The sequence below is a fragment of the Anser cygnoides genome, chromosome 10 (genome assembly GCF_040182565.1).
Source record: "Anser cygnoides isolate HZ-2024a breed goose chromosome 10, Taihu_goose_T2T_genome, whole genome shotgun sequence".
In the NCBI taxonomy this organism is placed as follows: Eukaryota; Metazoa; Chordata; class Aves; order Anseriformes; family Anatidae; genus Anser; species Anser cygnoides.
In genome coordinates, this window is record NC_089882.1 from 13153249 (window position 1) to 13168328 (window position 15080).

Consider the following 15080-nt stretch of genomic DNA (forward strand, 5'->3'; position numbering starts at 1 on the left):
CCGGAGACGGACGAAGCGTGAGATAAGGGAGAGAAAGGAAGAGTCTCGGGAAATTTGGTGTGCGGTAATCCTTGCACGGGGTAGTGCTCGGAGTACACCAGGGAATTTGGTGTGCGGTAAGCCTTGCACGGGGTAGTGCTTGGCAGTACACCAGGGAAATTTGGTGTGCGGTAATCCTTGCACGGGGTAGTGCTTGGAGTACACCAGGGAAATTTGGTGTGCGGTAAGCCTTGCACGGGGTAGTGCTCGGAGTACACCAGGGAATTTTGGTGTGCGGTAAGCCTTGCACGGGGTAGTGCTTGGCAGTACACCAGGGAAATTTGGTGTGCGGTAATCCTTGCACGGGGTAGTGCTCGGAGTACACCAGGGAATTTTGGTGTGCGGTAAGCCTTGCACAGGGTAGTGCTTGGCAGTACACCAGGGAAATTTGGTGTGCGGTAATCCTTGCACGGGGTAGTGCTCGGAGTACACCAGGGAATTTTGGTGTGCGGTAAGCCTTGCACGGGGTAGTGCTTGGCAGTACACCAGGGAATTTGGTGTGCGGTAATCCTTGCACGGGGTAGTGCTCGGAGTACACCAGGGAATTTTGGTGTGCGGTAAGCCTTGCACAGGGTAGTGCTTGGCAGTACACCAGGGAATTTGGTGTGCGGTAATCCTTGCACGGGGTAGTGCTCGGAGTACACCAGGGAATTTGGTGTGCGGTAAGCCTTGCACGGGGTAGTGCTTGGCAGTACACCAGGGAAATTTGGTGTGCGGTAAGCCTTGCACGGGGTAGTGCTCGGAGTACACCAGGGAAATTTGGTGTGCGGTAATCCTTGCACGGGGTAGTGCTCGGAAGTACACCAGGGAATCTAGTAAACTCATAGGTGTGCGGTAGCCCTTGCACGGGGAAGTGCTTGGCAGTACACCCCCATTTTCCAGGATAGGAAAAATGGGAAATATGAGTTCCAGGGGACAGGGAGATATCCCTGGGGGAGTGCCTCCCGACTGTCCTTTAGGAAGGATGTTGAGAAATTGGAAGAATAACCCCAAAACTAAGGAAAAAGATAGGAAGAAAATGGTTAAATATTGTGTATCAGTCTGGACGAAAGAACCAATTAAAGGAGCTGCAGTATTTTGGCCAAAATACGGGTCTGACAAAGATTGGGTATGTCAGGCCTTAAATTTTTATGTTAATAACAAATTTCCATTTTGAAGAAGAATCTGAGTATGCAGCTTGTTGGATACAAGGAATAAATTTGGTTTTGAGCAAAATCAGAATAAAGAGGGAAAGAAAAAGGAAGAGACAAGTGATAAATGGGACCTTCTGGATAACTTACCTCCTCCTTATAACCCCCAAGTTGCTGCAGCAGCAGCGGCTGCTGTAGCAGTTCCTCCAAAAGAAGAGACAGGAACTATAGATAACATTAGCTCTGGGAACAGGAGGTACCCCAAACTGGTAAAAGAATTAGAACAAGGTAGAAGAGGTACTGAAAATTTTGCCTTCCCTGATACTAACAGCACTAACACTAACCGTGTATCCTCTTAAGTGAACTTCCCCCCCTCCTTACCAGCAGAGAGGTTAGGAGTTTCCTAGGACCTAACTTATACTCTTGGGGAGGGGGAATTATGTATATAAATATGTTGTTTACAGGGAAAGAAATGGGAATGATCAGGAGGAGAGCTGCAATACAAAAATGGGAAAGAACTCATCCTCCAGGACCAGGGGTAATACCGGCAGGGCAGAAATAACCACTTGCCGATCCTGGCTGGAAGAATAATAGTGTGCAACACAGAAATCATATGAGAGACTTGGGGTCAGAATGAGAAAGTACTCGGGGATGAATCCTGAGGACCCGGTATCCCAAGGGCTCTTGAAAGTTCATTTTGTGATTGAAGCCTGGCAAGATGCACAGAAAATGCTCCAGAAGGTGGAGGGGATGTAGTGAACAGTCACTGGGGGCCCTCCTGTGGGAGGCCCTGAACGTGTGTTTTAAGAGGGGAGATGAGAAGGAAAAGCAGAGAGTGAAACTAATGGTATTGACAGTGTAGCAGGTAGTCAGGCAGAGGGTTGGAGAAAGAGGAAGAAAATCTTCAGGGGGAGTCAGGGCCAGGATGGAAAAGAGAGGAAGAGAGATGAAGGAATGGCAGGCAAGGAAAGCTACCCGTGTTGCGGCCTGAATCTTAGCAGGGACAGGCTTTGATGGGATGTTTTAAGTGTGGGCAGGCTGGCCACTTCAGGTAGGAATATCCGGAGTGGAAGAAGGAGGAGAGAAGGAAAATGGGATGAGGGAGAAAGGTATGGAATTAAGTTGGCTAATGACTGAGACTTTGGTGAAAGTACAGGCTGGAGAAAGATAAGAAGAAGTGTTAAAAAGGGTTATTGAAGGTGTTAAAGGTGTGGTATGTAATGTTTGACAGAGTTGTTTTTTGAATGAGTTGGGAAAGTTGAATGAGCAGGGAAAGAGGATGTAGGCACTATCTAAGTAACAGTCTAGAAGTTTTGGTATATTTGCTGTGGTGTTTGGTCAGTTTCCCAAGTATCGAGAAGGGGGGGGCAGGGGGGGCAGCCTGCTCCACCAGGGGCCTCTCCACAGGCCGCAGGGGGCTTCGGCTCCGGCGCCTGGAGCGCCTCCACCCCCTCCTTCTGCGCTGACTTTGGTGTCTGCGGGGAGGTTTCTCACTCCTCGCTCTCCCAGCTGCTGTTGAGCAGCAGGTTTTTGTTTGTTTGTTTGTTTGTTTTCGTGGATGTGCTCTCACAGAGGCACGGACTGTGTTGCTCATGGCTTGGCTCTGGGCAGCGGTGGGCCCCTCTGGGGCCGGATGAAATTGTCCCTTATCTGCCACGGGGTGGTTTCTGGATTCTCCTCGTGGGGGCTGCCACTGCAGCCCCCTCCCGAACCTTGCCATCAAACACAATACACAGGGGCAGCTAGGTCATTACTGGCCTGTAAAGTATCAGGGATTAAATTAACTAATGAAACCCTAACAAGTGATGGGGGTAGAAGGGGCTGGGATAACAGTGCCACCTTTGGGGGATACCAAGCTGAGACTAGGGGATAAAATGATCTCTGGGCAATTATTGTATGTACCCAAGGCAGGGACTAACTTGTTGGGAAGGGATTTGATGATGAAATTGGGCATTCAAATAGTAAATTGTTAGACTGGAATAACAGTGGTATTAATGGAGTGCTCTCAGGCCCTGAGAGCAAAGATATATTCACCTCTGACTGGAAAGACTCTGAAGTGGGGGCGGAAGCAACAATACATATGGACAGTTTTACCTCAGGGGTTTACAGGGCCTCTGATTAATTTGGGCAAAGTTCTAGAACAGATTTTGGAGCAATTCCAACCTCCCAAGGAGGAATTTCTGTTACAAAATGTGTATGATTGTTTATTGTCAGGACAGGAGAAAACAGTTGTGAAGGAAGCTACTAACAAGCTATTCAACTTTCTGGGAAAGCAGGGCTTGGGAGTATTGAAAAATAAATTACAATACAGATATTTAAGGCATCTAATGTCTGAGGGAAAACTGAGAATAAATCCAGAGAGGATTCAGGGAATTGTTGAAAACTAAGAAAGAACTAAAAAGTTTTTAAGAGAGATTTCTGTAAGGAATCAGGAGCCACGAAGCCTGAGGGAAAATGGATACTCCCTGATGGGAGAGAAATGCTGAATAAAGCACCAATGAGGCAAATATGATGTTTTACATCAAGAGAGTCATTGGGAGATGCAAGCAATGTGTGATGTTGTGCTAAGAAAGTATGTCTGTGTAGGAATATACACTTTAGTGAAGCAAATATGCAGAGGATGTACCATATGTCAAAAAGCAAATAAAAAGGTCATTTGTAACTAACCTAGAGGGGGACGGGAGCCAGGGATTCGACCTTTACAAAGTATACAGGTAGACTTTACTGAGTTACGTAAAGGAGGGAGATTTAAGTACTTGTTTGTCCTAATTGGCCACGTGACTGGATGGGTGTAAGCTTTCCCCTCTTATCTGCCACTGCAAACACGGTGGCTAAGGTATCACCGGAGCAAATAGTCCCTAGATATGGGATAGCTGAAAACATTGATTCAGATCAAGGAAATAATTTCACTTCACAAGTACTGCAAGGGTTAATGCAGGCCTTAGAGATTGAGTGGGCTTTTCACACCCCCTGGCACCCCTCCTCTTCTGGGAAGGCAAAGCGAATGAACCAGACATTAAAGAAGCAATTAACTAAATTAGTGTTAAAAACCCAACTTCCTTGGGTAAAATGTTTACTTTTAGCACTCCTCCAGGTTCAAACAGCACCAAGAAACAATATAGGAATTTCACCGTATGAGATGCTGTTCGGATTACCCTGTCTGGGCAGAAGGGATGAGATACCACAATTCGAAACGAGAGTTTTCTTAAGAACTGTGTTCTGGGGTTGTCCTCTTCTTTGTCATTTCTCAGGACCCGTGGGAAATTGGGTCCTGATTCAGACCTGGAAAGGATCAACTCCGGCCCGAATGGGAAGGACACTTCCAAGTACTACTAACCACTGAAACAGCCATAGGAACTGCGGAAAAAGGTTGGACTCACTATACTCGAGTGAAGGCATCCGTCGACCCTAGTACCTGGGAAGCTGTTCCTACAGAAGACTTGTTGGAAGCTGAAATCAAAGAGAAAAATCTCATAGTGGACTCTGAGCGGGATAAGAGCTTGCGATTGTAAACTAGCCTTTTATTTTCACAGGTAACTAATGAGTGTGACTTGTGATTGAGAGAAAGGACTGGCCTATAGTGAATTGAAGTGTTCCCAAGGGGGGTTTGTTATGGTAGTAGTGTATATCTTATTCTTTGTATTGATAATTATTTGGAAACCTAAGGTTTAAAAATAATGACAGGGAAAAATCAATTATTAATTTTGTTTTTAGTGATTATAGGCCTCAGAGAAAGCCTTGGTCAATTGGCAACTTGGAAAAGGCATGACCAGATAATAGTAAGATGGGATACCCCATAAAAATATGGGTGAATGTGACAGAGGGTTATGTACCACAATCTGTCATGTTTGATGTTTGTGAGGTGTTAGCTTGTGGAGATTTAAATGCCCAATGACAACTGAGCAGAGACAACAAATAACTGGGAGAGGCCCAACAGCCAGATTGAGAATAGCTGTATGGAAACAATCCTCTATTGCCATCAGAGAAAGGGAGAAACTCAAGGAGAAAACAGGAGAGAAAACAGGAGGCCCTCTTTGAAATGCGGCAGTTCAAACATTTGAGATTGAAACAGGGTATGGGGTTGTGAATGCCTGGATAGAATGGGTCAAATATACTGTCCAGAGTCTCAACCATAGCAATTGCTATGCTTGTGCCTCGGGATGACCGATTGCCCAGATAGTGCCCTGCCCATTGGGGTGGACCAAGGATTCCCAGGGAATGCGATGTATGATTGCATTGTACCAAGAAAAGACTGCCTGGGGAAATGAGGCCTGTAAGTCTCTCTCTTTGCTATTCCCTTCCTTGCATGATAGCAGTATCAGGGCTCCCCCTGTATTCTCCACAGCTATAGGTAACCATACAGCTTGCCTCTCACGGCAGGGTGTGAGTGCTACCTGGCATCTGGGAGAATTTGCCTTGTGCACGAGGACCTTGAATGCTACCGAGGACTTGATGGGAAACTATTCAAGATTTGAGATCCCCAGGGCAGATCTCTGGTGGTACTGTGGAGGGAAGATCTTACGGTCCACCCTACCATCTAACTGGGGAGGCACTTGTGCACTTGTTCAATTAGCTATACCCTTCACCCTGGCATTTGAAAGAGAAACATCACAAATACCCAGAAGAAGTAAAAGAAGCTTAGGAGTATCATTTGATGATAGAGCATACGTAGATTCTATTGGGGTGCCTAGAGGAGTTCCCGATGAACAGGAAGCCAGGAATCAAATTGCTGCAGGGTTTGAGTCACTGTTCTGGTGGGTAACAATCAATAAGAATGTGGATTGGATTACTTATATTTATTATAATCAGCAGAGATTCATAAATTATACAAGGGATGCGATACGAGGAATCGCTGAACAACTAGATGCCACCAGCAAAATGGCTTGGGAAAACAGAATAACATTAGATATGATTCTTGCGGAGAGAGGTGGTGTGTGCATGATGCTGGGCAACCGTTGTTGTACTTTTATCCCTAACAATACTGCCCCGGATGGCACAGTAACTAGAGCATTGCAAGGGCTTACCACCCTTGCCAATGAATTGGCAGAAAACTCAGGAGCAGACACTTCCATCACAGGATGGTTGGAATCTTGGTTTGGTAAATGGAAAGGGATGGTAGTGTCCATATTTACATCCTTGATTGTAGTAGCAGGAGTTTTGACAGCCATTGGTTGTCGCATTATCCCCTGTGTAAGGGGACTTGTCCAGCGGTTAATTGAAACTGCACTTTTGAAACAAATGACCATGGATCCACCACCCTACTCAGATAAGATGATGATATTAGAGGAAATGGAAAGCAAAGAAAGTAAAGAAGAGGAAGACATCTACCAGATTACATCTTAGAGAAAAATTTTGCAAAAATCAACAAATTATAAAAAGAGAAAAGGGGGGAATTGTGGGAATAGAAATGTTGTTTTTGCAGTGTTACATTGTATAGAAGGAAGGAATGTGGTATTGAGATATGCTTACAGTGATAAGAAAGCTCAGCAGGTGTCCTCCTAAAATGCAGACAACCAGACTCCTTAGAGCAATCAGGTGAAAATCACTATGTTAAGTCAAGCCAGATAAGGGGAGAAAACATTACCATCTCAAAAACAGGCCGGCAACTGAAGGCCAGGCATTGTCTGTGAAGCATCAGGTAGATTGTGAACCTGGATTACCCACTCCAGTGGGGAAACAGGGGAGGGTCCTGTCATCAAAAAGTATATAAACTGTGTTTTTGGAACTAGTAGGTGCGCTCTCCTGCTTGTGGGGCGCCCGCCATTGCAATCGCGAATAAATTACTACTTCACTGAGATCCTCGCCTGAGCCTAAGTTATTGGCTACGGAGTGTTTCTCACAGGTAGGCATGGACGCGGGAGACAAAATGCAAGCCCTGGCACACTCAGTGCTTAAAAACCAAACCAAACCAGTAAACAAAACCAATGCAACACACAAGAAGGCACAGAAGGAAAACAGAGGGCTGGGTAAATGCCTGAAACACTATTTGGCTTGATGTGTTTTTCTGGTTTCACGCTGCTCTCTTCTCATGTCTTGAATGAAGTGTTGTTACATATTATTACCAATAATGAGAATACACAACAACACTGCCACAGCACACCAGAGAGGAAAAAAATATAGAAGAAAATCTTCTCACTAGAACAAATGAGTTTAATAATCTGGCCATGATTAAGTTTATCCTTAATTACAGATGATTTTTAGCCATCAAAGCGTAAGTATTTTTCTCCTAGGACAAGCAGCAGGGGCAATGAAGCTTTCATTTAAAGGAGTGGAAGTTGTTAACAAAAAGGATCTGTGAAACAGGGAGGATTTTCACCCATTCATGCTCTTTTATATTTGTTTGTTTCTTGAAAAAGGAAAGCTGATGAGGTCAATGCCTGGAAACAATGAAAGGCCAAGATGCCCAACTTGAGGAAAACTCAGATTCAAGCACCCAGTCTGAATAAGAAAGGGCATAAACGTGAACCTGTGCTTCACAGAGCCTAGATGAAATCTTGACCAAAGGGCCAGTGTGTTTCTGAGCACAAAATAATAACAATAAAAATAGAGAAAATCATCCTGGACTTCAGAATCTTTTCTGATACAAATTCCAACATAGCCAGTATGCTCCTAGAAAACATTTAAGTTTTGAGAAGTCTGCATCTCTCGCTGACTGCTAATTTGGTTGAAAAATATTCACTTCACTCTAGTTAAAATCTTAGTTCCACCTCAGTGTTTTAATTTTATGCTCTGCCACAAACTTCAGTACAACTTTTGGGCAGTCACTTCATTTCCTGCATATCCATTTTCTTGCTATGATGCTGCAATTTTCTCTCTCCATAAACTTTTCAGGGAAATGGAGTGTCTGTAATTGTGACTATAACTCATATCTTCATCCGCACGTCTCAGATTGCTACTACAACAAAGATCACGAGTGCTCAGCACAAGAAAGAACATATTTGCTAATGCTTGGAGAAATCAGCACTGTTCAGTCTGAGTTCTTGGTTTGAATACTATGAAAACAGTTTCTGATACGCAGTGATCCCACAGGTTGCACAACGCGACTCCCAATAGCTTTAGGATCCCAGCAGAGTCACACCCATCCATCCAGAGCCGAGGATAAGTCAGCAAAGTAATAACCTTCCCAGCACCTCTCTCATCATGAAGATAACTTACACGAACTTCAGCCGTGCACGCAGCCAAGCACGTGAGAACACCACGCACAGCATGAATATCTGTTCATCCCCTGAATCATAAACTGCTGGTCTTCAATAGCTACACAGTGCTGCAAAACTACTGCATTATTCATTCAAAGCTATGGTGTAACTTGCTTTATTGATTCTGGATTTAATGCTGGCTCCAGCAGAGGGATGGGTCAGATAACAATTACTTAGGGCCCCACGGAGACCCCACAAAGCTAAGTTAAATAACGCAATGAGTCATTCAATGCACCTGCCCCTTAATCTCTGCCTGGGGCCACCACTAGTCTCACACTGGCTCTGGCAACAAAGTAGAGATTATTACACCTCTGGGTGTATGAGTGTGTGCTATATGAGAGCATGTGTACAAGAAAGAAGAATGATCCTGGTTTTTTCCTATTGCTACACAGGTAGTTCCTTCATCATTCTCTGTGAGAAAATACTTAAATCAATGGTGTCTCTGAAGATGAAATTCATCGGCAGAGGCTTGTGCAGTACATTTTAAAATAAACAACTACTAAAAAGAAATGTCAGAAAAATGAAAAAGATCTGCCCTGTACTTGCACTCCACTTCTACATAGTCTTTTTAGTGAAAACAGATGATTTAATAACCTTTCCTTATAAACAGCAGTACAGCTCTTGCTGAACTCGGTTTGTACTTTGTAATTTCTCACGTCCCATCACTACAGTCCTTAAGCAGCTTTCAGAGGCAGAGCCAACTCTGTTGCCCTCTAATACACCTTTACATACCTTCAAAGACTGATGGTGTTGCAGCATTGTTACTGAGGACAGAACGTAAACTGGAGAGAGATCTGCCTCGATAAAAGTACAGCACAGAATTTGTCCAGCAGAATTTTCAATAGGGCCCGATGCACTACCAGCTGTACTGGCCAGACTTAACAAGCCATGCCAAACTACTGGGCTGACTTTGTAATGAATAAAACCAGCAGTTAAAATAGTTACTGACAACTAAAAACAGATCTCACTAACTGTGCATCAAAACAGAACCACACTTTAACAACACTTTATACTTAATTTACCTAGGAAGGCAGAACAAAACTTCTAAAATGCTACTCCAAGCCACCTTTCATTTTATGCCACTTTACTCCTAAGGCAAAGTTACCAGTATTCACCCTAGATTTTTTCTGTTTGAGAAACTGTTTTATTTCTTTCCTCCTCAGCATTCCCTAGGTTCACATTAGATTGTCATTTCTCAGCCACAGAAGGGTAGCAGCTTACAAAGATTCACTGAGGACACTTAGGCCATGAGAACTCTGTGACTTACCCCATCCTGCCTATCTGACATTAAAATTTTAGTCGAGAACTCCATACTCAGCAAGGATCTGGGACAACCACCTAAGCAGGCTTCATTACTATAGCTGAATTGAGGAAAAAAACAAAACAAAACAAAAAAAACACTTTTTTCAGGTTCTCAAACACAAATGAAAAGACTAACATTACAGAGCTAGCCAGGACAAGAAGAATGGAGACAGACTTCTCAATTCCTAATGTCTAGCATAAAACCCAGACTATTCCTTATTCTGGTCAGATAATTTTGTAAATAATCTACAAACTGAAGTAATTCTACCTGGGAAGATTTAGTGAAATCCACAGGGTACACTACTGACAAATGCAGCATTTGAGAGAGCAGGCCTTCCTGCCCTGGTTTGCTTTGGCAACAGCCTTAGGAAAGAGATGGAGTTTTTTTTAATTCTGATGGTTAATTAAAAGAAGTTCATACATTTGTTGACTGCATTGGGTTCCTTAGGAATGAAAGCCACAGTAGGAAGCATCAGATCCTCCATAACACATCAGCCTCTTCACCCGCTCCATTGTGCTCCTGAGTGTGCCTCACCAAAGGATCAGAGCAACAGCTTCTTGAAGTGAAAACAGGACTTTGAGAGGCAGTGCTCTAGCTCCTGGTTTTCAGGTTTGATACCTTACGCAGAAGGTAGGCATCACGTATGGATTCAGGCACAAGCGACAGAGAAGGCCACCTTGCCATCCTCAGTCTTCCTGCGTGCTTCCAAATGTTTGCACGCCAAGGCACCCAGTCACCAGAGGCAAGCATCAACGAGAGCTAATTCAGACTGATCCTTGGCACTACAGATGAATGACACCTGTTAACTGGTGTACTGACACAGCTATCAGGAATGGGAACATAAAGCTACAACAGCACAGCTTCCTTTATAGGCAAGCCTCTGCTTCCACAGATAAGCTTCTTCTATAGCACAAGGCTCATGACAAAGGGATGCTAAAGCACTCAGCTGATGCGAGACTCAGCGCTTCCTTCACACCAAACAGGCTTGGGTAAGAAGTACAAGAACTTTCAGAGAAAGAGACTGGTAGCTGAAATTTTGCACCACATAGAGCACACGAGTACAAGTAAGGCTTTTCTGGACAGAACTAGATCAGCAATGCAGTATTTCTTTTTGTTGTTGTTGAAGAGAAATGAAAATTTAATATGACAAAAAGAGACAGCAGAAACAGCAGTCCGTACTGGGTGATTGCTGTAACAATTTGGTCTACCTTTTATACCTTAAATGTAGTCCTTGTATGTTTTTCCTCTCAGAGGTACAAGTGAGGTAGTGGAAATTGTCTGCATCACTTGGCGATTCCCTAGAGACACATTAGAAAAGCCTTTGGCAATTGACTCCACTGCAAAGCAAATGAAAGTATCATAGAGTCTCCATATTATACAGGAACCATGATTTAGCAAGATTGGAATTATTTTGTTAAACAGAAAATCTGTCTGGCAATTCTACCTGTTTTAAAATTCAGTCATTATATGAAACAGCATTTTCTTTATTAATTAGAAGAGACAACATTTTAAGGGGTCTGAGGAGAAATAAGTATTGCTTTTTCATTTTTTCAGTTAACCTCATAGCTGTCCTATTTTCTCTCATCACTTGATTGTGAGAGATATAATAAGCCTGAATTAAAATGAATATAAAACTAAGTGTTTGCTCAAGTATTTGCACCAGATAAGACTACAGGTTGCCTGTGACTACAGCTTATGCAAACACATCTCTCCGATTAGCATGATTCCCACACATTTTTACTTTTCTTTGCCATTTGATGCATCTTGACATAACCGTAAACAAACTCTTTACACTACAGAGGGGCTGATCTACTAGTGAGGCTTCTAAACCCCACAGCAATCTATGTAAATAAACAATTACACAATCAATTCTCATTGCACGCACAAATCAACTACCAGCTCCTTAGCAGATGGGAAACTTAGGAAACAAAACATATGCTTCTGCTGAAAGTGCAACGCTACTTATATGAGCTTTTTAAGTGCTGGATTTAAACTTGACGCATATTCAGAATGCAGCTAAAATCCCATTAAAATGGAAATGAGTCATCTGACTCTTACTCTTTTATCAAAACTTTCTTTCCAGTTTCTCTCATCTTCAGAGTAGTTACAATTCAGTATTTGCAGCTTCTTATTTAGTCCAGCAGAATAAGCAGTATTAGCGAGGTGAAAGCTTATACCAACACATAAAAGCCTGGGTACTCTTTTTTTTATTAGTGTTGGGAAGGGGAACATAAGGCTATGACAGCACAGCTTCCTTTATAGCCAAGTCACTGCTTTTACAGACTAGCTTCTTCCCTAACATGAGGTTCATAACAAAGGGATGTTAAAGCACTTGATCGAGGTAAGACTCTCAGCACTTCATTCGTCATAAGCAGGTTTGGGTAACAAGTACAAGGGCTTACAGAAAAGCAAGCAGCAGCAGCACAGCGCCAGCAACTCTGACTTTCCTGTTCAGGCACTAATTCACCCCCTTCAGCTTTACATTTATACATTCCTGTTCCAGGTAGGATAAAGTGGCTCTTGCATGTCTGGTCCGTGCCTTGCAGTAATTGCCAAAGAGCTGGGAAATTCCAAACCTTTCTCCTGTTCTGCCATACACTTCTTATGTTTTCAAAATTCTCACTTCTTTCTCCTGAGAAGCTTTTTCTAACCACTTTTTCATATTAAATACATAAATAAAATCAGTGGCAGAAGCATTGTGTTTTCAAGCACTGGAACAGGAAGGTTATGAATTTTCTCATCAACAGATGTCAAGACTAGACTGGCCAGATATCAGACATGATCATTTTCAGGATAGTTGTGTCTACCTTCAATGAAGTTGCACTAAATGAACTCCAGAAGACACTTTTTGTTTTGTTTTCTGTGGCTTTTCTAGTGCATTTTTTTAATTATTTTTAATTTTTTCCCCTGTAGAAGCAAGAGGACTGATCCTGACACTGTAACCAGAAACCATTCTCTGAATTCTCTAAGGCACCAATAATAGATACATCTGATTACCTACCTACACACCCACAACATCACAACATCTGGTTTCAGCTAGAATTTTTTTTTTTTCTATCAAGAAATTCAGAAAAAAAGACAGCTGAACAGGACATATCAGGAACTAAAGGCAGAAGCTAGAACAAGCAGTGCTTTGAACAAGGTGTAGTCTGAAAGGGCAAAAGCAACACCTGTACCTTGCTGGGTAGGCTCTGATGTCCCACAGAAATGGAAAGGAATTGTTCCACTGAGGTAATTGTAGAGAAGGTTGATGGTGGGCTGGAGCAAGGACGCAGAGATCTATCACATCTTGCCTGGCTGTAGAGGAAATGCTTTAACCTTATCTATGAATACAGGAAAAAAAATAGCAAGGGAAAATTATGATGTAAAGTTGAATTATGATATAAAGTTGAAGTTTCATTAAAGGAAAAGGACTATTTAAGTCTGTCATAGCAAGCTTCCATTCAACTAGTCCTCTTCTGAAGAATGGGCCCCCATTATTTTCAATGGAAGTCACCCAGCTTCACTGCATGTTACAAGCATGCTCCAACTGCCACACTTACATGGGTAGCAGCATATACATCGCACAGGAAGTACTGGAAAGTATTCAGAACTTTCACACATTGGTAGAAATGTTGTGGATGACAGAAGACCAAATCCAAGGGGCTGATGGCATGCTTCCTACAAGTAACAAGAGACAGCTTTGTTGGTTGAGACCTTTCCCAGGCATTGCATTTCTTTGACAAGTCTACTACTCACCCCAAACTTCACAGCTTTACCAAACCGCACCTATGTTAGCCTCTTTTCTGGAACAGGATGTTTCAGTATTTTGCAATTCTCATTAAATCCACAAGCCTAGGAGCCTGTCAGCTCCTAGCACTACTACTCTGCTGGATTTTCTGCCTTCATTATGCAGACTGGATCGCTGACAAACCCAGAATGGATAAAAACTGTTCAAACACTTGGAAGCAAATTCTCACAGCAAATTCTCCTTTAGCAAGTGCATCCAAAGCATTCTTTCATTGCAAAGGGACAGAGCACAGACCCAGCAAAGAAAATAATGAGTAAGAATCAAAGGTAGCTAACATCAGTTACAATAGACTGCAGATTCAATTGCACATGACGTTTTTTTCCAAAGGAAACCAGTTTTTCCTATAAAGAGGTTCTTGTGTCATTTTTAAATTCTAATGATTTGCTGAGAACTCGAGATCAAGGAAAAAAATCAATTATTTGCTACAGATGGCCACTGGAATCAGATGCAACTGTGGTATGGACAGGATGGTTACAATGACATGGCATTTTCCCCATCTCGTTAGTTAGAGATTATATTGCATTAGATGATATTAAGAGGGTGGAGAGAACTAGAGCCCTCCTAAGACAGTGATGTATTGTAGAGCTGGATGAGCTAATTTTAGACCATTCAAGCTGAGAAACTGGCAGCAATTTCTTTCAGAGAGCTCAGTTAAGACTAATTTACCTTGAATCATGTACAGAACTCATCCTGCAGATCACAAAAATGTAAAACTATCATGCACTTAGAGGATAAAAAAAAATACTGTACTAGTTTCTGCAGGTTACATAAAAATGCTTTTAGAAACTGTAATGCCAAGAGGACATGACTTGCATTTTCAGACTTATGAATGTTCTTCCAAAGTAATTAAAAATGACATGTCCTATTAAATCACTTATAACAGACTATAAGAAAGCATATGATGCAGAGGTTTCTTGAAAAAGCCAATTATGCAGTACAGCTCTGTACAAGGTCAAAGCTTCAAAGCAATTTTCAGATTTCATGAGTTACATATGCTTCAGAAAGGGAGTTTTTTTTTCCCTTTAAAAAAAACTGCAAAGGAGATGCACTGCAAATAAGATACAAGCTTCTGTGCTTCATTTTATCGTTCTTGTTCTCAGTTAAAAGCCCATTGTGTATCTTAGCTCTGGAATAAACATTCACAAATGATTGAGAAGATCTTTTAATAGGGTAGATTCCTCTTTATACTCAACTTTTGCATACGTAAAGCAGAGGTAATGATTGAATGATGGATAGCATGCAATTTTGGTATTGCACGTCTATTCTTACCAATGAACTCTACTGCTAGAATTCAGATACAAGACAAACCTCAAGTCTCTGCCATGTAGCTGCTTTAGTACTCTTACAAGACCACAGATTCCAACATCATGTATCATACAAAACAAGGTTTGTTATCTCTGTTTAGCACAATATTGTTTTGCTCTGCATACACTTAGTGAAAATGAACCCTAGAATTAGTCCTTCTTATGCAAACACACAAAATTATTTCCCACATTTGAAACTGTAGCAGTTTGAGAAAAGTATTAAACTTGAAAAGTTTAACAAGCCCCAAAGTTAACCTTCACACAATAAGCAGAGATGATGGAGCATGGTAAGATTCTTCTTGAAAGGGACCTCCACCC